We start from the raw sequence: 25,400 nt of genomic DNA, 5'->3' as shown, positions 1-25,400 counted from the left end.
CATGTACACTCCTATTTCCTAAGGCCAGAACCAGTGTCTCTTTGTCGGTGGACCATGTTCAGGCTGTAGGAATCCATTAGCCTGTGTGTGCAGAGAGCAGGCGGTGCCTGGGAATGGATGTTCCCTGGAAGTAGCGCTGAACCAATGGCTGACAGATTCAGAAGTATAAATACTGCAGCTCCTGTGTTACCCCTCCAGGACAGCTTTGGAAGGGGGCCTACACTGACTCCTGGCTCCCCTGTGGGTTACCAAGCTACCCACTCTACAGCTTTGGTAGCGCACCTTTGCCTGTTCCTCACCTTCATGGTCCTATTGCCTTACCACTTTTTCTTGGGGAGATTTCCGAAACAGTTTTATTCAACCTAAAGCAACTTCTCTACATCTCCTGAAACCTGGGAACTCGCCAGCTGAGACACTTTTTTTTAAGAGGGAGAGAGAGCGAGAACATGAGCGGGGGGAGGGGCAGAGGGACAGGGGACAAGCAGACTCCCTGCTGAGCACAGAGCCCGATGCGGGGCTCTATCCCAGGACCTTGAGACCATGACCCCAGCCAAAGTCAGACACTCAACCGGCTGAGCCACCCAGGCATTTGAGTATGCTGTGGACAAGCTCACCTGTTGTTCCCAGCTCTATGAGTATCTCTGCCAAGGCCATGGTTTTTGTGAGGTGTCAGTGGTAGCCTGTGATCAGGTTGTGGGGTAGGAAAGCCAACTATGGATATGCCCAAAGGAGTCCTCTATATATGCTGGTTTCTGAGGTTTATATCAAACTTTTGATACAAAAATCATTCCATGCTAGTCAGAGGGAATTTGGAAAGCCCTTTGGAGAAATGGTCTATCACAGGCCACTCCACCACCAAGCAATGCTCTGGGCAGATCTGGCTGAGACCCGGAGGAGAGAAAACTGGATAGCTCAGACCTCAGGGAAATGTGCTCTTTTGACCAACCGAGCCTCTAAATGCCACAATGTCGCCAGCTCTTCTTGCTTTGGAAGAGAGGAGAATAAAACTTACAAACAATGGGCTTCATTTTACCTTTTTAAATTAATCATAATCTATTCTGTGAAAATTTGTCTGGAACCAAAAAAAGTTTATACAATGGGAAAAAGTCTGTTCAACAAAAGGTGTTGGGAAAAGTGGACAGCAACATGCAAAAGAATGAAACTGGACCACTTTCTTATGCCATCCACAAAAATAAACTCGAAATGGATTAAAGACCTAAATGTGATACTTGAAATCATAAAATTCCTAGAAGAAAACATACGCAGTAATTTCTTTGACATCAGCCATAGAAACATTTTTCTAGATCTTTCTCCACTGGCAAGGGAAACAAAAGCAAAAATAAACTATTGGAACTACGTCAAAATAAAAAGCTTTTGCACAGTGAAAGAAACTATACACAAAACAAAAAGGTAACCTACAGAATGGGAGAAGATATTTGCAAATGGTATCTCTTATAAGTGGTTATTATCCAAAATGTATAAAGAACTTCTACAACTCAATACACCAAGAACTAATAATCTGATTAAAAACAGGCAGAGGACCTGAATAGACATTTCTCCAAAGAAGATGTACAGATGGCCAACGGACATGTGCAAAGATACTCAACATTGCTCATCATCAGGGAAATGCAAATCAAAACCACAACGAGATATCACTTCACACCTGCCAGACTGGCTAAAATCGACAACACAAGAAACAACAGGTGTTGGTGAGGATGTGGAGAAAAGGAACCCTTGTGCAAGTTTGGTCGGAATGCAAACTCTGCAGTCACTGTTGACAACAGCATGGAGGTTCTTCAAAAAATTAAAAATAGAACTACCATATCATCCAGTAATTCCACTATTTGATATTTACCCAAGAAAATGAAAACACTAATTCATTGATAGATGCATGGATAAAGAAGAGGTGGTATATATACAATGGAATATTATTCAGCCATAAAAAATGAAACCTTGCCATTTGCAACAACATGGATGGAGCTAGAGAGTATAATGCTAAGTGAAACAAGACAGAGAAAGACAAATATGCTATGATTTTACTCATATGTGGAATTTAAGAAACATAACAAACAAACAAAAAAGAGACAAGAAACAGACTGTTAAATACAGAAAACAAACTGATGGGTTGCCAGAGGGGAGGTGGGTGGGGGTATGGGTGAAATAGATAAAGGGGATTAAGAATACACTGGTCATGATGAGCACTGAGAAATGTATGCAACTGCTGAACCACTGTACTGTACACCTGAAACTAATATAACACTGTATGTTAATTATACTTTTTTAAAAAGTCATCATCTTTTTCTACTCATCTAGGTACATGGTTACTTGAGCAATCTTGGAATGCCTTTTCACCTTCTCTGCCTGGAAAATTTTTACCTATGCTTCAAAATTCAACACAAATGCAAATAGCCTCTCTTCCCATGCCACATAATGTCCCAATGTAAGTATATTTACCACCCAGCACCCTTAGATTATATTGAGTCAGAATCTTTATTTTATTAATTCTTGAAGTCCCTCCACCTTGTGCAACACTTGGCACGTGATTGGTCTAAAAAGTGTTTGATTAGATAACCATAATGGCTCGTGTGAGCCCTGCGCTATGCATTATTGTTCTCTTCACACCAACACAATTAGTAGGTATTCTCTCTTTTTATAACTGGGGAAACCGAGGCCTAGGGAGGTTGAGTCACTTGCCTGAGCTCACACAGCCTCCCTAGGAAGAGAGCGTAGTCAGACCCAGGTTTGCTAGCACCAGAGCCGGCGTTGTTCACCACGGAGTGAATGAAGTAGGTGAATAGGTATTTCCAAGGCTGTCAGGAAGAGTACTCATTAGAAAGACTTGTCTCTACAACAGCCTCTTAATTAAACAGTGCAGCCATACATGAAAAGGAAGCCATTTTTACCTTCCAACTCTGTTCGGAACCGTTTTCATTTTAACTAGCTTCTCCCAAGTCCCCTGAGCTTTGTTATCAGACGGTCTTGTTGCACAAATATTTAGCTCCTGCGTAAGTTAAAGGCAAAAGAGAAACCAAACAGAGCTATAGACCCAGGCTGCTCTCAGCTCCTGGTTATAGCTTGCTGCAGGACTTCACCAAAATTTCATCATGTGTTTCCAGCACATAAGAAAATTCTTGAGAGTGGTGCTGATACACCAATTAAAGATCCTGGTATTTTTGGCCCTCTGGGGCAGACAAGGAAAAGGGATTTATTTTATTATGAGAAACACTTTCTCGATTCTACTTAACTTTTGTTATTCAAAAGGGTATTTCGAAGTATTGCCAAAGAATAGGAATACCATGTTTGAGTTATCTGAACATGCTGGACGTACGTAGTCTAATGGGTAGTGTTTTACAGTGCATTTCTTTTCAATCCAGTGTGGATTTGTTTAAAAAAAAAATCACAAAAATGCACTAGCTTCCCCGCCCTTCCCCCCACCCCTTCCAGCTTTTGTCGCTGAGTATGTGGGATCACGTGGGTAGCTGTCTATGGCTTGATCAAGACTGCTGGCTTGCCTTCGGCCCAGTTGATCCTATTTCTGAGGTGTCTTGCTTCCTTGTCCATTCAGGAACCAAGAGTCCCTGAGTTCAGGCAGTCTGGACTTAAGGATGACTAGGTTGTAAGAACATAAGAAATGGAATAAGATAGGAGGAAAGGTTTATGAGAACCACAATAAAAGAGAGAAAGAGGAAGGGTTGTATAGGGGGAAAAGGAATGAATTGACGGGTAGGAGACTTGAGCTTTAGGCAGGGTGACAATCTCATTTATTATCTGAACTGGGACTTTTTTGAGAGTGAGAGGGATTACTATGGATAAGGGTCCTGGGACAACAGGCACAGATAGAGACTGTCCTGGTATGGTGTGGCCACCACGGTTCTGGGCCACTAACTGTCTGTCTAACCTGCAGCAAGTCACTTAGTATCTCCGGGCCTCAATTTCTTGCAGTGTGCTCAGTGGTGGCAGAACCACCCACCAGCTGATGCGGGAAAATGAGTGTGTTAAGAAGTGGTTGGTTGTGACAGTAACCGAAGGCAGACAGCATTAGCATTCTGTGCCCCGAATCTGGGAATGCTAAATGTCCTGCTATGAGCCATGAGATCACTCGCATGAGGAAGAGTCATCCCACCCAAAGTGTTAAAAGCATCCCCACTGAGAAACACAGACTGGGCTTTGAATTCTTATATATAAAGAATTATTAGACCCTGTAAGAGGGCTCCAGTCACACCAGACAACTTTCTATGGTGCCAGACCATTGGGCAGAATTTCCAGATGCTGCAGGTTAATTTGATAGCCCCTGGATAAAAGCCAAGAGCAGAAGTCACCCCAACTCATCCTCACCCCAAGATAAAGTATATAAAGTATTTTATGGGGTGGTTTTTCTTTTCTCTCAATGTCAACAGAATTGTTGAATAATTAATTGTCTTCATTTATTTGTGAGATGATTGACATTGTCCCTCAAAACAGAAAAACAACTTGAGCTAAATCTAAATTGCAAGTATGCAGCTGACATAACGGAACTTTGTCTCTGCTTTGTCTTCTATGGTAAACTTGGACTTCTCCTGAGTTGGCTTCCGTTCATTTCAGCAAGAAGTGTGTAGCAAATAAACTTTTCACCAGTCTTCCCATGGAATGGTAGATTCAGCTTTACCATGAGTTAGTGGCCCCAGGGGGAGTAGGCCAAGGGCTCCCTCTCTAGAAGATGCCTCTTAAAAGGAAAGAGGTCATTGACAACACCCAAAGGAGGCTGTGGCCATAAATATTTCAGAATTTGGCTTCCTTAGTATCTTAAATAATGAAAAACATTTGCTTGTTTAAGACCTTTAATTCCACTAATCTTTGGATTCCACCTCTAGAGTCTTGCTTCAGAATTCCATGATGAGGTACAAGCATGATGTCATGGTCAGGAGCTATGCACACCATGGACAGCCTTGCCTGGGTCAGAGAGAAGTGCTATGGTCTCAAGAGGCCCTAAGACAAATACGTACATGTGGTCTCACGCATGTCAGAGACCTGTGTGAGGGCAAACATCTTTATGATTTTGGTCCTGGGAAGAGAGACCCAGCCTGGGATTAGAATTTACAGCTGTCAAGCTGCTGATGAGGCAGTAATGGCCATTTAGTGCATGAATGGCCACTATGGGAACAGGGGGCTTAGCACACCAGGCTGAAAATCTCAGAGTGAAGCCGGGGAGCAACCCCATTCACCTTTGCTGGAATAAGTTAACTCACCCATAATCTGTCCCTTGGGCCTTTTCTCTGCCTTCCTTTGGATTTATAGCCCTCCCTGCAGTTCTTTAGGGCTTTGACACACATGACAATTTAGCATTAAGGGAATTCTCAAGACCAGGGGAAGAATATCTTTCTTGGCTATAAACGTCACTCTGACATTCTTCTCATCTATAATATTTCAAGAGCACTTGAAATGTGCATGGCCTGCCCCCTGCAGAGTCCCCACCCTCTAAGAACTCACAACTTCCTGAACCTATCTTGCTCACAAGAGTGCTTACAGATGTCTCCCCCACCCCAAAGCATCAGCCAACTTTAATGCAGTAATTCTCAACTGGGAGCAGTTCTGTCCTTTAGGGGACATTTGTCAATGTCTTGAGACATTTTTGATGGCAACAAGTGGGAGAGAGGTTTTATTAGCATGTAGGGGATAGAGGCCATCTAAATACCCTACAATGCCAGGGATGGCCCCCCATAATAAACAAGGATCCAGTCTACAATGTCAGTAGTGTCAAAGTTGAGAAATCCTGCATTAGGGCAGGAGTAGACCACCTCTGCATAGGCCAAGAGAGTAATTGTCTACACTTGCGCTATCCAATGGAACTTTTGGGATAACAGGAATGTTTAATATCTTCACTGTCCAATATGGTAGCCACGAGACACATGTGGTTATTTAGCACTTGAAATGTGGCCAGTGGAACTAAGGAATTGAATTTTAAATTTTATTTAATTTTAATTAATTAAATTGTAATCATCCCATAGAGTTAATGACTACTATCCTAGACAGTGCAAGTCCATAAATGGAAGCTTAGAAGCACTGAGATAGCCTGCCCTAGCCAGTTATCTACTCTGCTCATTTATAATTAAAATTCCACAGTTGGGCACTCCTTCTTTAGCTAAGACTTTGACCCATATTGATATGACATTACCCTGAAAGGAAATGACCTTTCACTTATGAAAAGACCTGATGCTGATTTAATATGACTAATGCATTTGGAAGAAGTTCTGACAGGAACCCAGAGTGCCGAGCACTCTGACCTGAAGGAAGGACACCATGAGACTGGGCAGCAGGCTTGGGGGGGATATCTAGAGTAACCTGGAGGATGTAACGTCATGGGCTAGAGGTAGCAACAGCAACCTTTGCTTACTTTAATCATCTAAATTCTGTTGTCAACAGAAGATAAATACTCACAGTTCCCATTCAGACACATGTGTGGAAACCAGAGCCACAGGGCAGCAGACAAGACAAAGTATATGACAAAGACAAGCCTGTTTCTTTCTCCTCCATGTGCCTTTAGTGCTTTGGCCAAGTCTCCAAGCACTGAAATATTATGGTGACCCCTCCCATATGGAAGCCCAAATAAAAGCAATGAACACAAAATTGTTTTTTTCCCCTTTGATCTGATTATAAAATTCTGGATAAATCCATCAAAGCCACTTGTTCTGATTTATGCTGCTGCCCCAAGCAAGTAAGTGCCTCCTTGTTAATCTGGCAGTTTTGGGGGATGAGTTTGAAGGCCTATTTTTATATAACCCATTGAATAGCTAGCTTTTTATACAGATTTGCAAAGATAGGATATTATATACTCACTGTAAATATTTCTAGAGAAGTCACCAACCTCACTTGGTAAGTTACATCTATCCATATTTCTAGAGATCGGAGAAAAATAATAACTGGACTAAACCAAACCTTCTCTTCCTAAAGGTTCAATAGGGCCCAAACTGGAGTTCCTGGTGGCATCAACTTTGGTGATTCCAATGGTGATCGAATTGAAAGAGTAAGTCCTCCAAAATTATATCAGAGATGTGGGAATTTTGGTATAAGAAGAGCTAAAAAGCCCCTAGAATTCTTCTGTTCAGAAAGACAGAATTTGAAAGAGATGCATGACCCAGAGAATAGATAGATGTGAGCATTGACTTGTTCTCAGATCTCTAGTTGGTCTGAACCTAGCAGAGGTGAGAAGGGTGTGGAGGGGAAAGGTAGGTAAATTTAGGACAGTGAATGGAAGTTTTTTTTATCTTAGTTCACTCAGGTTAGTATAACAAAAATACCTGGGATGCCTGGGTGGTTCAGTCGATTAGCGTCTGCCTTCAGCTCAGGTCATGATCCCAGGATGGAGATCATGGGATGGAGCCCCCTGTCGAGCTCCCTGCTCAGTGGGGAGTCTGCTTCTCCCTTTCCCCCTCCCCCTGTTTGTGTTCTCTCTCTCTCTCTCAAATATATAAATAAAATATTTTTAAAAAACAACAAAAATACCATAGACTGGGTGTTTGCAAACAATTGAACAATTATTTCTCATACTTCTGGGAGTATGAGGTTGGGAAGTCCAAGGTCAAGGTACTGACTGGCATGCAGATTTGGTGTTTGACAAGAACCTCCTTTTGATTCATAGACGTCTTCTTGCTATGTCCTCACATGAAGGAAGGGCTCTCCTTTATAAGGGCACTAATCTCATTCGTGAGGGCTTCATCCCATGACTTAACAACATTCAAAGGCTCCATCTCCAAATACCATCATACTGGGGATTAGGTTTCAATATACGAATTGGGGCAGGGTTGGGGAAGAGAGGATGCAAACATTCAGTCTTCAGCATTCTGTCCCGTCCCCCTGAAATTCATATCCTCTTGCATACAAAATGCCTTCATTTTGTGACAATAGCCCCAAAGTCTTGACTTATTCCAGCAGCAATTCAGAAGTCTAAAGTCCAAAGTATTACCTAACAATCATCTAAATCAGATATAGGTGAGACTCAAAGTATAATTCATCGTGAGCCAGATTCCTCTCCAGCTGTGAATCTGTGAAATCAGACAAGTCATGTGCCTACAAAATACAGTGGTAGGGCAGGCATAGGACAGACTTTGCCTTTCCTAAGGAGAAAGAGCAAAGAAGAAAGTAGTGCCAGGTACTGGGCAAGCCCAAAATCTAATAGGGCAAACTACATTGAACCTTAAGCCTCAAAGATAATACTCTTTGGGTCAGTGCTCTGATTTTCAGCCCACTGGGGTGGCAACATCACCCCATGGCTCAGTGGGACAGCAGCCCCTTAGTGGCTCTTGGCTAGGGCTCCATGTCTGCCCCTTCCATAGTTCTCAGCCAAGCCCTGCTCCATCAGGTGACCCTTCCAAGTGACCCTGTCCATGCCACATTCGACTGGATGCAGCCCAAGCAGGGGACTCTCTGTGGGGACCCCCGTCACTGAAGTACTGGGTGGGGGCTTCCTGCCTCACCTGGACCAGAGAGGTGGTCTCCTCTCTGAAATCCCTCTGCCCCCCAGGCCTGTGGTAGGAGTGGGATCCCTGATGACCTCTGACTTGCCTTCAGGGTCATCCTTTCATTGTCTTAGAGAACAGACGTGGCTTCTGTTGAGATGGCTGATCTATACTAACTTCCTCAAATCATTGCTCGGCCACTCTTCCAGTGTTCTTGTTTTTTGCAATAGAAATAGACTGAGAGTTTCCTAAATCTCTAAGTCCTATTTCCTTTTTGCTTAACAATCTCATCTTTACTTTTTTTTTTTTTTCTCTTCTTGAATTTTACTATAAGCAGTTGGGAGGAGCCAAGCTCCGCCTTCCACACTTTGCTTAGAAATAGCTTCTGCTGGGACACCTGGGTGGCTCAGTCAGTTAAGCGTCTGCCTTCGGCTCAGGTCATGATCCTGGGGTCCTGGGACAGAGCCCCACATCGGGGGTCCCTGCTCAGCAGGAGGTCTGCTTCTCCCTCTCCCACTGCCCCTGTTTGTGTTCCCTCTCTCGCTGTCTCGCTCTTTGTCAAATAAATAAATAAAACCTTAAAAAAAAAAAAAAAAGAAATAGCTTTCACTAATGTTGAATTTCATCACTCCCTCATACGACCTTCCATTACACTAGAACCTGAACACAATTCAGCCAAGTCCTTCGCCAGTTTGTAACAAGGACGGCCTTTCTTCCAGTTTCCAATAACATATTCCTCATTTCCATCTGAGACCTCATCAGAATGGCCTTTACTGACCACGTTTCTGCTGACATTCTGCCCAGGGTTACTGATGTATCCTCTAAGAAGATGGAGGCCTTCTCTGCAATTCTCTTTTCTTTCTGAGCCCTGGCCAGAATCACCCTTAACGGCCCATTCATGGCAATGTTTGCTTTTTCTAGCATGCACCCAAAGCTCTTCTCCCATCTGCCCATCACCTGCTTCCAGTGCTTCCACATGTTTGGGTATTTGTTCTAGCAGCACCCCACTTCTCAGTATTAATTTCTTAGTCCATTGGGGGTAGCTATAACAAAAATGCTGTATTTTTCAGTCCTGGAGGCTGGGAAGTCCAAGATCAAGGCAGATTTGGTGTCTGGTAAGAGCCCTCTTCCTGGTTCATGGACATATTCCCACTGTGTCCTTACATGCTGTAAAGGACAGGGGAGTGCTCTGGAATCTTTTATAGGAGCACTACTTCCACTCATGAGGGCTCCACTGACATGACCCAATCACCTTCTAATGGTCCACCTCCTAATACCGCCGCATTGGGGGTTAGCCTTCATCATATGAATGGAGGGGGCACACAGACATTCATTATATGGCAATTACTTAATATAGTATAGTAGTGGCAGTATTGGGGGAGGGTGATTTAAGAGTTATTCATCCCAATGCCAAATGCGGCAGAGATAAAGAGCTCAAAAGATGTTTAAATATAAAATGGCAGTTCCATAATGAATCCTTGATTAAAGAAGACTAGGATGTTTAAAGCTAATTTCTTGAGATAAGCGGACAGAGGGGCTCATCTCTTTCCCATCATGACGCCTGCGCCATTCTCCAAAATGGAACACTGGACCGATCCTGCCACAAGTCTTTGGGTTTATCTCCCATGGCCATGCTTGCTAAACCTCATGACTGAGTTTGCAATTAAACCATAGTTGACACAAGCAGGTTTTATGCATTAATGCTGGAACAGCCTGAGAAACACAACACCTCCCTGGGTAGAAGTGGGAGCTTCCCTGTGGCAGCAGCAAGCCCAGACATATGGGGCGGGGGACTGCCGTCCAAATGCACTAATAGCTGTTTTTAAACTGATCCCCTCTAAGTCTTTAGAGTGTAATGGCTGATTATTGGGTCAACAAACATGAAAAGCTTTGTCACTGGCCCACGTTTGGACCAGAAGCAACATGTCTTTCATGAGCATTTAGGATGAAAGATAGAAGATGAATACAGAAAATGTTGGTAATAGTGAGCAGCACTGAGGGTCTTTTTAATGTGTGTTTGCCCTAAGAGAAAAAGCAGAGCAACAAGATCTATGAAATGTCCTTGATCTTTGTTCATCCCAGGCTTGTAAGCCCTGAGTTACCTTTGTGTTTCTATCACCAGACCTGTGGGGTGGTATTTCTAATTAGACTTCCAGGTTTTAGCTAAGTGAGATGATGACACTTACATGGAGTGGTTCAGTGGACACTGGTTCAAGGAATACTTCACTGAGTAGGAATTTGACCATATCATCCCCCTTCTTAAAATCCTTACAGTTCATCAGTGTTCTCTATAACCTCCAGGATGGGGAGAAGGTCTCTCTGTCCACGTGCACACTCTCACCTTTGCTCCCGTCACACTTTCCCGTTCTCCAAATACTCCATGTTCTCTTATAACTTCGTGCCCTCACACATGCTGTTCCCTCAGAAATGTATGCATCTTCTCTGTGAAACCAACCTTGACAATCTTGAATTAGATTATCTTGTGCAGTCTGTGTTTAACTTCATTGTAGCACACACCATGTCTTATTGAAATTACCCCCCCAAACTTAACTGTGAGATCCTGAAGGCCAGGGGGTGGTGCTACAGTGCAATCATCCTTGCTTTCCCAATGCCTAGCCCAGTGTCAGGCACAAAGGTAGCAGGTCAATAGACGGAATGGGTGAGTTTCAGTAAATTGGAAATGATAGAGACTTTTCCAACATAAGTGCATCCCATTCCGCATTTTCTCTTCGGCAGAATAGATACTATTAAAGCAGTTAATAGGTCCCTATATTAGCCCCACATAGTTAAGGATATAGTGTAAACCCCATCGCTTCCCTTAAGACAAATGAAAAGAGAAAGTAAGAACAGAAACAATTTATACACTTGAAGGAAGGAAGGAAGGAAGGAAGGAAGGAAGGAAGGAAGGAAGGAAGGAGGGAGGGAGGGAGGGAGGGAGGGAGGGAGGGAGGGAGGGAGGAAGGAAGGAAGGAAGGAAGGAAGGAAGGAAGGAAGGAAGGAAGGAAGGAAGGAAGGAAGGAAGGAAAAGGGAAGGGGTAGAGGGAGAAAGGAGGGAGGGTTTTCCTTCCCAAAGTTTACCTCAAATGCAAGAGAAGAGATTATTATATTTTGTTCTGAGGCTTGGTCCATGAACAAAAAAAGAAAGAAAGAAAGTGACAGAATACATTATGTTCCATGAGATTAGAAGAGGGATGTTTTTCAGCTCCCAATCCTTCAAAAGACACAAGTTGTACTTCAACTAGAAACCTTTTCTAAAGCCGCTCAGGAGTGTAGGAGTTGCATTAGATAATGGAAAGCAAACTGAACCTAACCTGAAGTGCCTGATTAATTAGTCTGTTTATTTCCCAACACCTCCCCTTTTCATTCTTCAGGAATGAATAAGCTTTATTATTCACCTCCATTGGACTTACGGTATCTTACCTATATAAATGCCTGTCTTGGAAAGAACCACTCCTCCTCCACCTCATCTTGCTGTGGATAGCCCAAGGGAGTGCTAAGACAAACAAATGCTCCCAGGATGTGGGGAAGACATCAGGTGAGTGACAGGTGCAGAGGCCGGGCCAGGGCCACACAGCCTGGAGAGGTTTTCCCTCCTGGCAGAGAAGGCTGTCTCCACTATCTTCTCTCTAAGATTGCTCATCAAGTGCCGCTGGGATTTGGGCAGCCCGCAGCTGTGTTTAGGAATACATTTGCTTTATCTCTCACATCCTTTGAGGATTTCATTACAGGCCATTTTATCCACTTTAATGAATGCTCTGGCAGTTTCTGAACATGGGACTGTGTCTGCATGCCCTGAGCGGTGATTATGTTCACTGTCGTTGAGATTGAATGGAACATATAGTCACATACCCTTTCACCATGTCTTTTTCAGATGACATAACCTTCATTTCGGGTCATAACGACGAGCAGATGGCCAAGGAGAGAAAGGTTTTAGCTCAAAAGTTGGGGTTGCCCAGTTTTCCTCCTTTCCCTCATACCCCATTAGCTAATCAGTCACCTCCTGCTACTATTTAGAATTCTCTAACAGTTTTTGAATCTGGCTAAATAAATATGGCATATCGATTAGAAATCAAGTTGTACAAAGTTAATGAAATAGAGACATATGATCTATAAAGTGGAAAAAGCAGGTTATAAAATAGTTTGAGTAAATGACTACATATATGTATATATATATATTTTTTTTTTGAAAAGAGCCTAATTGCATATGCACCTAAAAATAATAATGCTTACTCTTGGAGTGGAATAAAGGATCATTTTATTTAATTAATTAATTTATTTTTAGGTAGGCTCTATACCCAGCATGGAGCCCAACATGGGACTTGAACTCACAACTCAGAGATCAAGACCTGAGCTGAAATCAAGAGTTGGACACTTAACTGACTGAGTCACCCCGGTGGTGCATGGATCATTTTAATTTTATTCCATGTACATTTATAATTTTTTCCAAATTATTTACATTGAGCATGTACTAATTTATAATCTGAAAAATTAATACAAAATGTTAAGAAAATGAATGAATGCGTGCAAAGAGGGGAAAGTGAGTATTCCCTATGTGTTCTATTCCTGTCGCCACTACCAGTTTATTGCTCATTTTTTTCTCACCTAGAAAATTCTCCTTGCATGGCACCCTCTCTTTAATCTCTCCCACCCTTAATTCATTCTCTCTCCTAAAGGTCTTCCTGAAAGAAAATCTGACCAAGTGGCTCCCCTAAATCCTCCAGGGTTTCCTGCAGGACAAAGGAGTCCAAAATCCTTGGGCTGAAGATTAAGACACTTCAGAAGCTTGTCTGCACCCGAGGTTCAAATCCAACTCCTGCGTCTCCATCCTGGTCACCCGAAGTCTGGGCCTCTCTTGATGTGAGCACCCCATCCCCTGAGACTCTCCTCTCCCCCTGCCTTCACCCACATCATTTGCTCTCGCAACCTTCAAGAGTCAGCTCTTGTGTCACGTCTCACAGAAAGCCTTCCCTGGCATCTCTAGGTAGAGTTAGGGGTTTTCTGTCTTGTTCATATCTTCATGCTAGCATTTTCCACAGCAATGTAATTATTACATTAGGCATCTCTTTTCTCCACCTGAAGGGCAAGAGGATCTCTGTCCTCCTCTGTGATCAGCTCCCAGGGCGGCGTCACACACTACTCTTGGTGCTTAATAGACATTATGGAGTGAATATACCCTTAGCTGGTGTGGCTGGAGGAAGGGAGGAGAAGGAATCTGAGCTTATTTTCATTGATTTCCTGCTCTGACTGTGGAAGCTGTGATTCTTAGTTAACTAAGTTTAGGCTCTCTCTTTCCTCAGAGGAGTGTAATACATGCTAAAATTTTAAGGTATTTGATCATTCAGCATTTATCCACTTTCTCCATTTGGGATATGAGGACATGCATCCCATTGCAAAATACTTTCCCTCTGTAAGCAATCTAATTCTGGGTAAGTGAAATGTTACTTGGTGTTGGGGGTTGAATTGTGCCCCCACAAAATTCATATGTTGAGGTCCTAAACCCCCAGTGCCTCAGAATATGACCTTATCTGGAAATAGGGTTGTTGCAGATGTAATTAGTTAAGTTAAAGTGAGGTCATTAGGGTGGACCCCTTAATCCATGATGACTAATCCAATACAATGTCCTGGTAATAGGGAGAGATTTAGACAAAGAGACACATAGGCACACAGGCAGAATGCCCTGTGAAGATGAAGGTGGAGATTGCGATAGGGCTTCTATAAGCCAAGAAATGCCAAGAATTGCCAGCAAACCACCAGAAGTTAGGGGAGAGGCACAGCTTCTTCCCCAGAGCTCTCAGAAGGAACCAGCCCTGTGGACATCTTGATCTCAGACTTTAAGGCTCCGGAACTGTGAGATAATAAACTTCTCTTATTAAGCCACTCACTTTGTGGTCCTTTTTTTAAAAGAGCATTTCTAGTTAACTAATATACCCAGGGACCCTGGTGACAATCAGAGAGGGGGGACCCAAATATCAGAGAGGAGGATTATATCCTAAATATCATCTCTCAAACTATCATTGTGGTAGCCAGCATCTGGCATGATTATGGCTCCTTTTGCAAATAAGAAAAGGAAGGTCCTATTCTACCTGTTTTAAAAATTAAATTGTGGGTATCATTTTCTTTTCCCCTATACTTTTTCATTTTTTTCAACTGAAGAAAACAACTTGTCTGAATTTAGGTATATATAGAACTAAAATCAAAAGACGCAGAAGGATAGACTGAAAAATAAGTCTCCTGCTTCCTATCAGTCCCCTCCACCTCGTTCCCCTCACTGGAGGAAACCTCTTTTATGTCTGTGCATATATATATTTCACTTTTTACACAAGTGATCATATATTTTAAACATTATTCTGACTTAACTTTATCACATAATTGTGGATATGGGAGCTAATTCTTTAGTAGAATATACAAACATGCCTCATTCTTTTGATGACTGCATGGTGTTTTTTTGATAGATATTTTGTGCCTGTTCTTAATGAATTTTTAGCTGACTTTTCTCAATCAAAATAAACAGGAAGCATTCCCAAAGTTTCCTTCACAGCCCGGCTGAGCCTGCCCACTGCTCTTATCCCATTAAAGAGATGGATATTCTCTTTGCCACCAGAGGTTGGTAAATATGCTTTAAACCCTGTGAAAAGTGGACTTAAGTTTTATAAAAGTGTCTCTAAAGCAAAGCAGCTTATGTTTGGTGTGGGACTGACCCTGCTGGCCCACTAGATCTTATGTCATCAAATTTTTCTCCTCTGTGGGCTATGCTAGAAAGGCTCAATTGGATACATGTTGGGCCAGATAAAATGTGAGATCACCATGAATTAATCAAAACCTTTGAGTAATGTATCCATTACCTTCCTGTGACCCATGTGTCATCATTCATTTCCCAAATGCTACTGCACTGGGATTTTAGGACTCATCTGAGTTCTCTCTGCTTGCATTTTTTTTTGAACCTTTCCTAAATTCTCACAGAGATAAATGGTAGATGCTTCTGGTTCAATAAGACTCTGCTTGCATTTGTCATCTAATTTCCCAAAATAAGTTAATAGAGTCATTCATTTGTAATGTAACTGTATCTTATTTTATGTGGTTGATTCTGAGTGTGAGCTTAAGGAGGTAATGGCCATTACTAACTCATTATTTTTCACATTGAGTCCAAGAAGCTCTTTATACATTCACCATGGCCAAAATTCGGATGAGTTTCAGAAGTCATACTTGCATGGAACATCATCCCCAGTAGGTCTGTGACTTTCAAATAGGCCAGGCAGCACATGTGTGTGATATACATTCCATTCTTTTCCAGAGTACCCATCCCATTCATCCTTCAAAGTCTTAACTGCCTGCCAGAAGTCTTCAAAGATCCCCCCAATGGAATGAATAGGTTTCCCCCTTATTTAAGAGTTGAAATGTATATCTCCACTTAGCTCTTATTTCCTTCAGTGTTGTTTTAAGATATTGTTTCCATGCTAGTTTCCTTTACTGAGCTGCAAATAGGCCTTGAGGACAAGAACTATGCCTCTCATTCATAGCAGGGAGATCAGCCAATGTCTATTTTTTTTTTAAGATTTTATTTATTTGACAGAGAGAGACATAGCAAGAGAGGGAACACAAGCAGGGGGAGTGGGAGAGGGAGAAGCAGGCTTCCCGCAGAGCAGGGAGCCCAATGCGGGTCTCGATCCCAGGACCCTGGGATCATGACCTGAGCCAAAAGCAGATGCTTAACGACTGAGCCACCCAGGCGCCCCTCAGCCAAATGTCTATTGTGAAGAGATGATCATCACACACTCAAATTATCAGATAGTAATAGTTTTCATGTATGGAGCACTTACTTAATACACATAAGTCATCATTGAAAGAACTGTACATGAATTATCTAATTTAATTGTCTTAATATCCTTTGTATGATATTATCATCTCCTTATTATAGAAAGAGAGACATTTTAAGCCACTTGCCTAAAGTCATATAGCTAACTTGGCTGTAGACACTTAGGCACTAAGATGCCGAGCCCTAAAGTCTACAAAATTGATAAAAATCCAGCCATCAAACTTGTGTAGTATAGAATTTTAATTAATTTTTAAGTTTAGTCAATTGAGTATTTCAATGGCCTTCCAATTACATTTCCTGCCTTTTTCCTTGTTCCCTTGTGTTTGTCCTAGGGGTCTGTTCTCAATAGACAGTGTGATCCCATGCTAACACAAATTAGTTCTTGGGCCCCAAGCTTCTCAATGACTTCCATTTCACAAGAGTAAAAGCCAGAATCCTCATAATGGCTTATTAGGCTAAACCAGTTCTTTTCCCACGCTGTAACCTCTCCAGCCCTATTTCTTGCTCTCTCCTTTGCTCACTGTACTCCAGTCAAGTTGCTTCCTTGCTGTTCTACTAACAAGTCAGGTGTGCCTCTGTCTCACAGCACTTCTTACTGGTTTTCCCTCTCTCTGAAACTGTCTTCTCCCAAAATATTCTTCATCTTCTTCAAATTGTTACTTAAAAGGAAATTTCTTAGGCTCCTGACCATGATCAAGTAACTGATTTCAGACTAGCTCATCTTCTATATGTAATTAGGGAACTGGACAATATATGTGAGGTAAAATCATTTTCAGACAATGGAAAAGAAACAGCACAAGATGTCAGCACCTGGAAGAAGGGAGCATGAGGTGAGCTGCCTAGAGAGCCAAATTTGAGCAAAGGACAGTAGGCAAGGATCAGAGTTCAAGGCAACTGAAATAGCTGGAATCTGTGCAGGGAGAAATCCCTGGAGCTCTATGTATATGAGTGGCAAGGCCCTTCATGGGTCCATGGCTGAGGGCTGGACTATACATGTACAAACCACCCAAGGCTTACCAAATACCGGCTACTATGGGTTTGAGATTGAGGCAAATGTAAGAAAGGTTGTGCAGTTCTGGAGGTAAATGTGTGAGTATTTAAACTTAAATTGAAGAAAATGAAATGAAATTTAAAATTCAGCTCTTTAGTCATGCTCAAGTGTTCAATAGTTGCCACCATATTGTATGGTGCAAATGCAGAACATTTCCCTCAGTGCAGAAAGTTCTACTGAACAGTGTTGATCTCCAGGATCTACAGTGTAAAATTCACAGTGTCCAGTAGTCAATCATAAATTGCTAGACATACAAAAAAATACTAATCAGGATCATGTCTTCCCCAATAAAAAATAAAAGCAGTCAAAAGAAACTGATTCTAAGATTGACCAAATGTTGGACTTAGTAGATAAAGACTTTAAAATATATATGTTAATATATATGTTTTATAACATATATTCAAAGAATTAAAAATATACCCATTAATTTTTTTGAAAAGGTCCTAATAAATGAGGAGTGAATAAATAAGGAATCTTAGCAGAGAAATGGAAACCATAAAAAGAACCACATGGAAATTTTAGAATTATGTAAGACCTAAAGTGAGTCATTCACTAAGGGGCTTGAGATGGTGGAAGAAAGACTCATTGAGGTTGGAGACAGATCAGTAGAAATTATCGAAGAGAGAAAAAAAATATTAAGGAGAAATGAACAGAGGGTCAAGAACCTGTGGAATAGTATCAAACAGTTTAACACATGTGCGATTGGTGTCCCAGAAAAAGAAAGTGAGAACAGAAAAAATATCTGAACAAATAGTGGCCAAGAACATCCCAAAAGTTTTGAAAAATGACTTACAAATCCAAGAAGCTCAAGAAGGATAAAGATAAAGAAAACCCCACACAGGTACATCATAGTCAAGCCACAGAACACTAAACATAAAGACAAAATCTTGGAAGCAGTCAGAGAAAAAAGACACAGTACATACAGGTGCACAAAGTTAAGAATTGTTGATTTTTCATCAGAAAAAATAGAGGCTAGAATACAATAAAACAACATCTTTAAAGTGTTGGATGAAAAATTCTGTATTGAAAAATTCCGGAATTCTGTATTGAACAAAAGTATTCTTCAAAATCGAAGGTCGAATAAAGACATTTTCAGATAAACAAAATCTGAGAAAATTAATTATTGGAAGATCTGAACTACAAAGGATGTCCTTTAGTCCTTAGGAAAATAATGCCAGCAGAAACTACAGAGAGAAGGAAAATTCCAGAAATAATAAATAATTGAATAAGCCAGTTGTGGCACTTTCATACAATGGACTAACACTCAGTAATAAAAAATAGTAACTATTAGTAAGTGCAATAACATGGATTAAAGTGAATCAAAGAAGCCACATACAAAAGATTGTCATGTTGTATGATGCCATGTTATATGACATTCTAAAATAGGAAAAACTAATAATATAGTGATATAAATAATATCTGTGGTATCTTGCGGTGGGGGTTTGGCATTGACTATCAAAGAGTGAGGGAACTTTCTAGGATGATGGAAATTTTCTATAGCTTAATTAGGTATTAAATGAATATATTAGTCGAAAGTCATCAGTCTGTACACTTAAAATGTGTGCATTTTATAACAGATAAATTATAGATTAATAAGGTAGGTTAAAAATTTTTTAAGTTACCTTCTCTGTGAGATTTTGCCCGAGCACCCTTTTTAAAACTGCTCCCTTTCATTAGTTTTCTCTGTAGTATGTATCACTAACACAGTAGACATATTTTTAAAATTTAAATTAAATTTAATGTTTTTATTGAATAGTTGTAAGTATAGTTTTTTTATTAACATATAACGTATTATTTGTTTCAGGGGTATAGTTCTGTGATTCATCAGTCTTACACAATTCACAGCGCTCACCATAGCACATACCCTCCCCAATGTCCATCACTCAGCCACCCCATCCCTACCACACCCATCCCCTACAGCAACCCTCAGTTTGTTTCCTCCTGAGATTAAGAGTCTCTTACGGTTTGTCTCCCTCTCTGGTTTCGTCTTCTTTCACTTTTTCCTCCCTTCCCCTATGATCCTCTGTCTTGTTTCTCAAATTCCTCATATCAGTGACATCATACGATAATTGTCTTTCTCTGATTGACTTATTTCACTCAGCATAATACCCTTTAGTTCCATCCACGTAGTTGCAAATGGCAAGATTTCATTTTTTGATGGTTGCATAATATTCAATTGTATATAGATAATACCACATCTTCTTTATCCATTCATCTGTTGATGGACATCTAGGCTCTTTCCATAGTTTGGCTATTGTGGACATTGCTGCTATAAACATTGGGGTGCACGTACCCCTTCGGATCCCTACATTTGTATCTTTGGGTAAATACCAGGTTGTAGGGTAGCTCTATTTTCAACTTTGTGAGGAACCTCCATACTGTTTTCTAGAGTGGCTGCTTTCCCACCAACAGTGTAGGAGGGTTCCCCTTTCTCCGCATCCTCGCCAACATCTGTTGTTTCCTGACTTGTTAATTTTAGCCATTCTGACTGGTGTGAGGTGTTATCTCATTTTGGTTTTGATTTGTATTTCCCTGATGCCAAGTGATGTTGAACACTTCTTCATGTGTCTGTTGGCCATTTGGATGTCTTCTTTGCAGAAATGTCTGTTCATGTAGTTGTAAGTACAGTTTTATTGTATAGTTATAAGTATAGTTTTATTGTATAGTTGTAAGTATAGTTTTATTGTATAGTTGTAAGTATAGTTGAACACTATATATTTTTTTATCTTGTTTTATCTTCCCTTTTAGAACGTGGCTGCCAGGTGGGCAACGACTTTGCTCCTTTCTTTCATTGCTGTGAACATTGCCAACAACAGTACTTGGCACATAATACCTGCCCAGTAAATGCTACATGGATGAATAATGAATACACATATGAATGAATTGACTTTCTTTACAGGTATCAAAAGTAAGACCGTGTATGTAAGCTAAAGTAATGCTACACTAGTATGTCCTGAATCTCAGGACACCAGATTTTAATCTAACTCACAACAAGAAGGCAAGAAACATGAGTGAAGAAGGTATTACATGTAGACTAAACACATGTGTAGGTAGTTGGCATGCCATGTGAGATACTTGACCTGGGCTCTCCATAAATGAACTATGGATGTTTACAACCAGTACAACCTCAGATGTTTTTCTGTACTTTACCCACTAGAAGATAGACGTGCATATAACCAAGGAATGAGGATAATAAAGGGGAGGGAAGTGGGGTTTTAATTGGCAGAGACAATTGGCAGGTGGGTGGCCTGCTGTTTATCATCCCAAGACCTGCCACCTCAAGGTTTCTTTCTGTTTTTGCTTTTGTCTTTTTCAGGGAATTAGTAGGTGTAAAGTCTCTTAAGTGTGTAGATCTTGTGACATCTGGGCCTGGCCCATCTCTGGCTACCAACAAGTGCTGATAAGCACTTAGGTTTTTGTTTTTGTTTTTTAAGATTTATTTATTTATTTGAGAGAGAGAGAGAACACGGGGGGAGGGGCAAAGGGAGAGGGAGAGTCCTAAGCAGACTCCACACTGAGCACAGAGCCTGACTCGGGGCTCATCCCAAGACCCTGAGATCACAGCCTGAGCTAAAACCAAGAGTTGGATGCTCAACCGACTGCACCACCCAGGCTCCCCACTGGTAAGCACTTGTGATGGACATAATATTGGAATATGAATTTGACCTCAGTTCCAAAGATTCAGTCACCTCAGTTAGCCTCAAATTTCAGACAAGTGAGAAAAACCCACCTAGTTCTCTTCTTATTGGAAGGTCCACTTTATTGAAGATATTTACCTTGAAGAGAGAGTTCTCCTTCAAGGTAGGGACTGTTTAGGAGGGGGTATACATAAAGTATCAAGAGCATCCTGCTCCTCTCCTGAGCATCATACCTTTCCAAAGAAAATAGCAATTTGGATTCCTAGTTTCAGGTAAGGGCATGTTTATTTCATAGTTGATAAAATAAGATTCCAACATGCAGTGCTATCTGGATGGCTCTGAGAGCCATGACCTCAGTGCCACCTCCTCCAAGGCAAACTCCAACTTCACTCTACTCTGACTTCCACAGCACTTAGATCACATAGCACACATTCCAGCACTTGACCATGGTCTGCCCTGTCATTGGCCAATATTGTACCTCCTACACCCACCCCCGGCATAAGTATCAGTCTCACCAGCTCCAAAATTCAGAAAACGAGTACCTTGTCTCCTACTTTATTTTTATCATTAAACAACAGCAACACATTTCTTCTCTTCTTTTTTACATGCCCCCACCCCGGCCCAACTCCTATCCCTGCCCCCATTAGAGAGTTAGTGCTCAAAGAAACTGGAGATTGGGACTCAGGGTCTGGGAGTGGAGGGGAATATTCATACTTCTCATTCCGTGTCCCTCTGATTACTAGAATTATAAGTCCCAGCAGTCAGCCCTTTCAATGGAAAGGAGAGGAATCTGAAAGCATTCTTGGGGAAGTAGTGAAGGTATGAAAGAAGAAAGATATTTTGTAACAGATCTTCTTGTCTGAAATAGGGTGATGGGGAAGGGGGCCTGGAAAGGGGAACCAAGGTGAGGCACAATGGAAAGGGGGTAAAATCCACCTGAGGGAATATTTAAGATTTACAGGGAGTTGCTGGGAGAGGGCGGGTAGGAGGTGGAGAAGATGAGCCTATGGGTGCTTTGAACCCAAGCCAAGAAAACTGAGTAACAAGAGACCATGCATTTGTGACTATTTCGACAGTATGCAGCTTTGGACAGTGTGAGGGAATTTCAGGGTTCATGTTACTTGTGTATGGAGTTATCTTGATCCAGCATAGCAGTAGATGTGATGGAGAAGCAAGCACCAAGACAGCAGGTGTGTGTGTGTGTGTGTGTGTGTGCATGCTGCATTTGGAGACCTTACCGGAGGTCTTCTCTTCTCCTGCCAACTTTGGCTCTGTACATGAAGTGAGGATGTGTCTCCTCCCCTACTGTCACAGCCACAGAAGGTGATGATTTCATTTCCAGGTAAACCTCAGACCACCCTCAGAGCCATCCAGATAGCACTGCATGTTGGAATCTTATTTTATCAACTATGAAATAAACATGCCCTTACCTGAAACTAGGAATCCAAATTGCTATTTTCTTTGGAAAGGTATGATGCTTAGTCCCCTTTCCCCAACTACCAAGTTTCCAAAGAGACTTTCTGATGGCGAGATTATCTTCTTTTCAACCCCACAAACAGGTGTAGAGGATTTCTGTCTGAGTAGAAAGTACACAATGCATCATACATTGGTTGTAAATACCAGTACAATACTAAGCAAAGCAGCACTACTGAAAGCTATTTTTATCTGAGATCAAAAGGCCAAGCCACTGTGATGGATAAGGGCATAACCAATCTCCAAGCTCATCTTGTACCACTTTCCTCAGCTCAGGCCCTCCAGCCCCACTGGCCTCTTGCTGTTTCTCAAGCACAACTTCTTCATTTGTTCTCTGCCTGAAGGCTCTGACCCCAGCTCTCCAGGGTTATGGCTTCTGAGACCTCCATATCTAAAGTGTTTCTTACCCTACATCACCCACTTTCAGCTTCCTGATGGCACTCGCCACTCTTGATGTGATCTAGTATATCTATTTATTTATTTGGCTTATTTGTGTCTTTATCATTAGAATATAAGCTCCATGAGAACAAGGACCTTATCCATCTTTTCCAGCACTAAAGACACTGTCTGGCCCACAAAAAGTATTCAAAAAATGCTCATGGAATAAATAAACATGCTCATTGGTATAATATTTGTATTTTTTATGTTACATAGAAGGTATTTTTTCTGCACTGGGTACTGATTCAGCAGACTCTCCCAGGCCTACTATTCTATTCAATGATGGGGACAGTCTTTGAAAGACAAAAGAATGAGGGGACCAGTTAACTGTTAAGGACCCAGTGAAACAGCAATACTCCTTATTAAAGAATCAAATGTCTGTGATTCACTTTTGTTGTGTGGTCATAAGAAGGCTCCAAGGCCCCCCCACATGAGTTCAAATCTCTTCTGTTTACTGGGTAGACTGAGTCTTATTATGATGCACACATTAGAATTTGCAGGCAGAGAGGGCTTGCTCTCTTTGACTTATCTCTGTAGTTTCTGTTTGTGGCCAGTATGACTCTCCTCAGGGGACAAGATTAAGGCTGGGAGCACTGGTGTTGCAGAGGAGATCTGGCCTGTTTGCAAACTGAGCAGCTACCACCTCTGCTTTTCAAGGCTCCTCCACTTGCTTTGATTACTTGCCCATTAGCTGCTGCAGGCAGCAGTTTGTAGATCCCAGCTTCTGGGTCCTCATGTAGAGAAGGTGTGAAAACCTTTTTTTTCTCTGTGGGAGCTCACACTCAGCCAGCTTCAGAGCCCAGAGTTATTGAATCAGGGCTGACCCAAAGCTTAATTGTGAAGTGTCAATCAATCTTTTCTATCCCTCGTCTTCACAACTGCATTTCCATGTCTCAGTCCCTTCCCTTGGCCCTTCGCAGATCTCCGTTTAGGTTAAGGGGCCCCCAGGGCATGGCTTAGCCAGCCTGCTTTGCCCAGCCCAGCCCATCTCTCCCTCCACCCCCTAGCCTCAATCCAGGGTGCACCCCCTCCACCAAAGGGTCGGGGCTGGGAGGTGCAACGTGAGGAGGGATACTGGGGGGATGAAGATGGGGATTCCTGGCCACTTCTTTTTATCTTTGTGAACAGCAGTTCTGGGCAAATCACTTCTTTCTGAGACTCAGTTTATTTCTTTGTAAATCTATGATTAAACCCTCAGTTTATCTAGCTCAGAGCATCTCTAGGTTCAAAAGAGATAACAGATGGTGTACACACTTAAACTCTTACCTGAACTTCTAAAACTGAGATCACACTAGAACTGTTTAGAAGTAAATGGTTCACGGCTCTTCAGGAGCTAGTCTGGGCAACACAGATTGATCTACAAAATAATAAACTCAGTTGATAGCTCTTAATGGCCAAAAGTGGCTTTAAGGGTTATACCATTTAGGTAATGTATTTTCATTTACATCCAATCTCTTCAAGTAAATGCAATCTTAAGGAGAAAGCATTTAAGGTGAAGATTTCAGGTGTCAGGCTGACCTCTAGAGGCAATACCTTGAGGGAGAAGGGACAGTTAAACACTCAAGTCCTAGTTTTGATCATTGTCCTCTAAGCCCATACACAAAGCTGAGCCATGCAAAGTCTCCTGTAATTTGGACAGACCAAAGATGGTCTCAGAGGTTACCATCACCTTTACACAACTAGTTATTTTGCAACTCTTGCCTCATCAAAACAATGTTTTTCTCTTGGCTTGTTTTCTCTTTCAGGTAGCCTGACTACAAATTGCAGAGACCAGGCAGACCTGGGCAACCCCAAACAGAAGTCGTGTCATCTGGCTTTGGCAACTTCCTCTCCTCTGTGACTGTGAGAACAGAAATAGAGACTCACAGACTCTCGGAGTAGATGGGAACTTAGAGGTCAGTGGGCCTGGACTTCCTCAATGCTGCCAGTCAGTTGATATGCCTATAGAACACCTACTCTGTGCCAGATGCTGGAATGGGTGCTGGAAGGGGTAGGACCAAGGTGCTGAACAAGACACTCTGGCTAACCCCGTGTAGGAAGGCAGGGAGGCAGATAAGAGGTTGGGATGCCCAGATAAATATAGTGAGGTTGAACGCTCATACTCATGCACGGAATGTCACCCAAGGTGGGGGAATCAGAAAAGGCTTTTCAGAAGAGGTGGAATTTTTTGTTTTGTTTTGTTTTTTAAGTAGCCTCCATGCCCAGGGCAGAGCCCAATGCAGGGCTTAAAGCCAGGACCCCAAGATCAAAACCTGAGCTGAGATCAAGAGTCAGATACTCAACTGACTGAATCCAGGCACCCCAGGAAAAGTGGAGTCCTGAAGGAAGAAAAGGAGTGAGCCAGAAGAAGATCAAAGGCGGGGGGGGGGGGGCGGGAAGAAGTTCTAGGCACTTTATAGCATATGCAGGGCAGAGAGACCAGAAAGGAAAAGAGGTGGGAAGAAGAAAAGGAGAGAAGGAAAGGGCAAGATGAAGGAGTGGGAGGAGACTGGGTAGGATCAGGGGGATATGACTGAGCTCACTGTCCATTTAGGGAGCTGCCAGGAGCTCCCCAC

At 42.0% G+C, this 25,400-nt stretch overlaps 1 protein-coding gene and 1 long non-coding RNA gene across 2 annotated transcripts in view; one reads left to right on the top strand and one right to left on the bottom strand.

The window, feature by feature from the left end:
* Window positions 1–25,400, bottom strand: part of NEDD9 (neural precursor cell expressed, developmentally down-regulated 9) — a 188,959-nt gene that overhangs the window by 129,755 nt on the left and 33,804 nt on the right. The window lies entirely within an intron of this gene.
* LOC123837457 (uncharacterized) lies at window positions 13,988–24,940 on the top strand. The gene is made up of 3 exons (XR_010413495.1): window positions 13,988–14,279; window positions 20,045–20,195; window positions 24,591–24,940. It is a non-coding gene; the product is annotated as an uncharacterized LOC123837457 (long non-coding RNA).

The sequence above is a fragment of the Mirounga angustirostris genome, unplaced genomic scaffold, assembly GCF_029215605.1.
Source record: "Mirounga angustirostris isolate CCGP_5_RB_7025 unplaced genomic scaffold, mMirAng1.0.hap1 SCAF_8, whole genome shotgun sequence".
NCBI lineage: Eukaryota > Metazoa > Chordata > Mammalia > Carnivora > Phocidae > Mirounga > Mirounga angustirostris.
The sequence above is the reverse complement of the archived record's forward strand: the minus strand, read 5'-3'. Positions and strand labels throughout refer to the sequence as shown.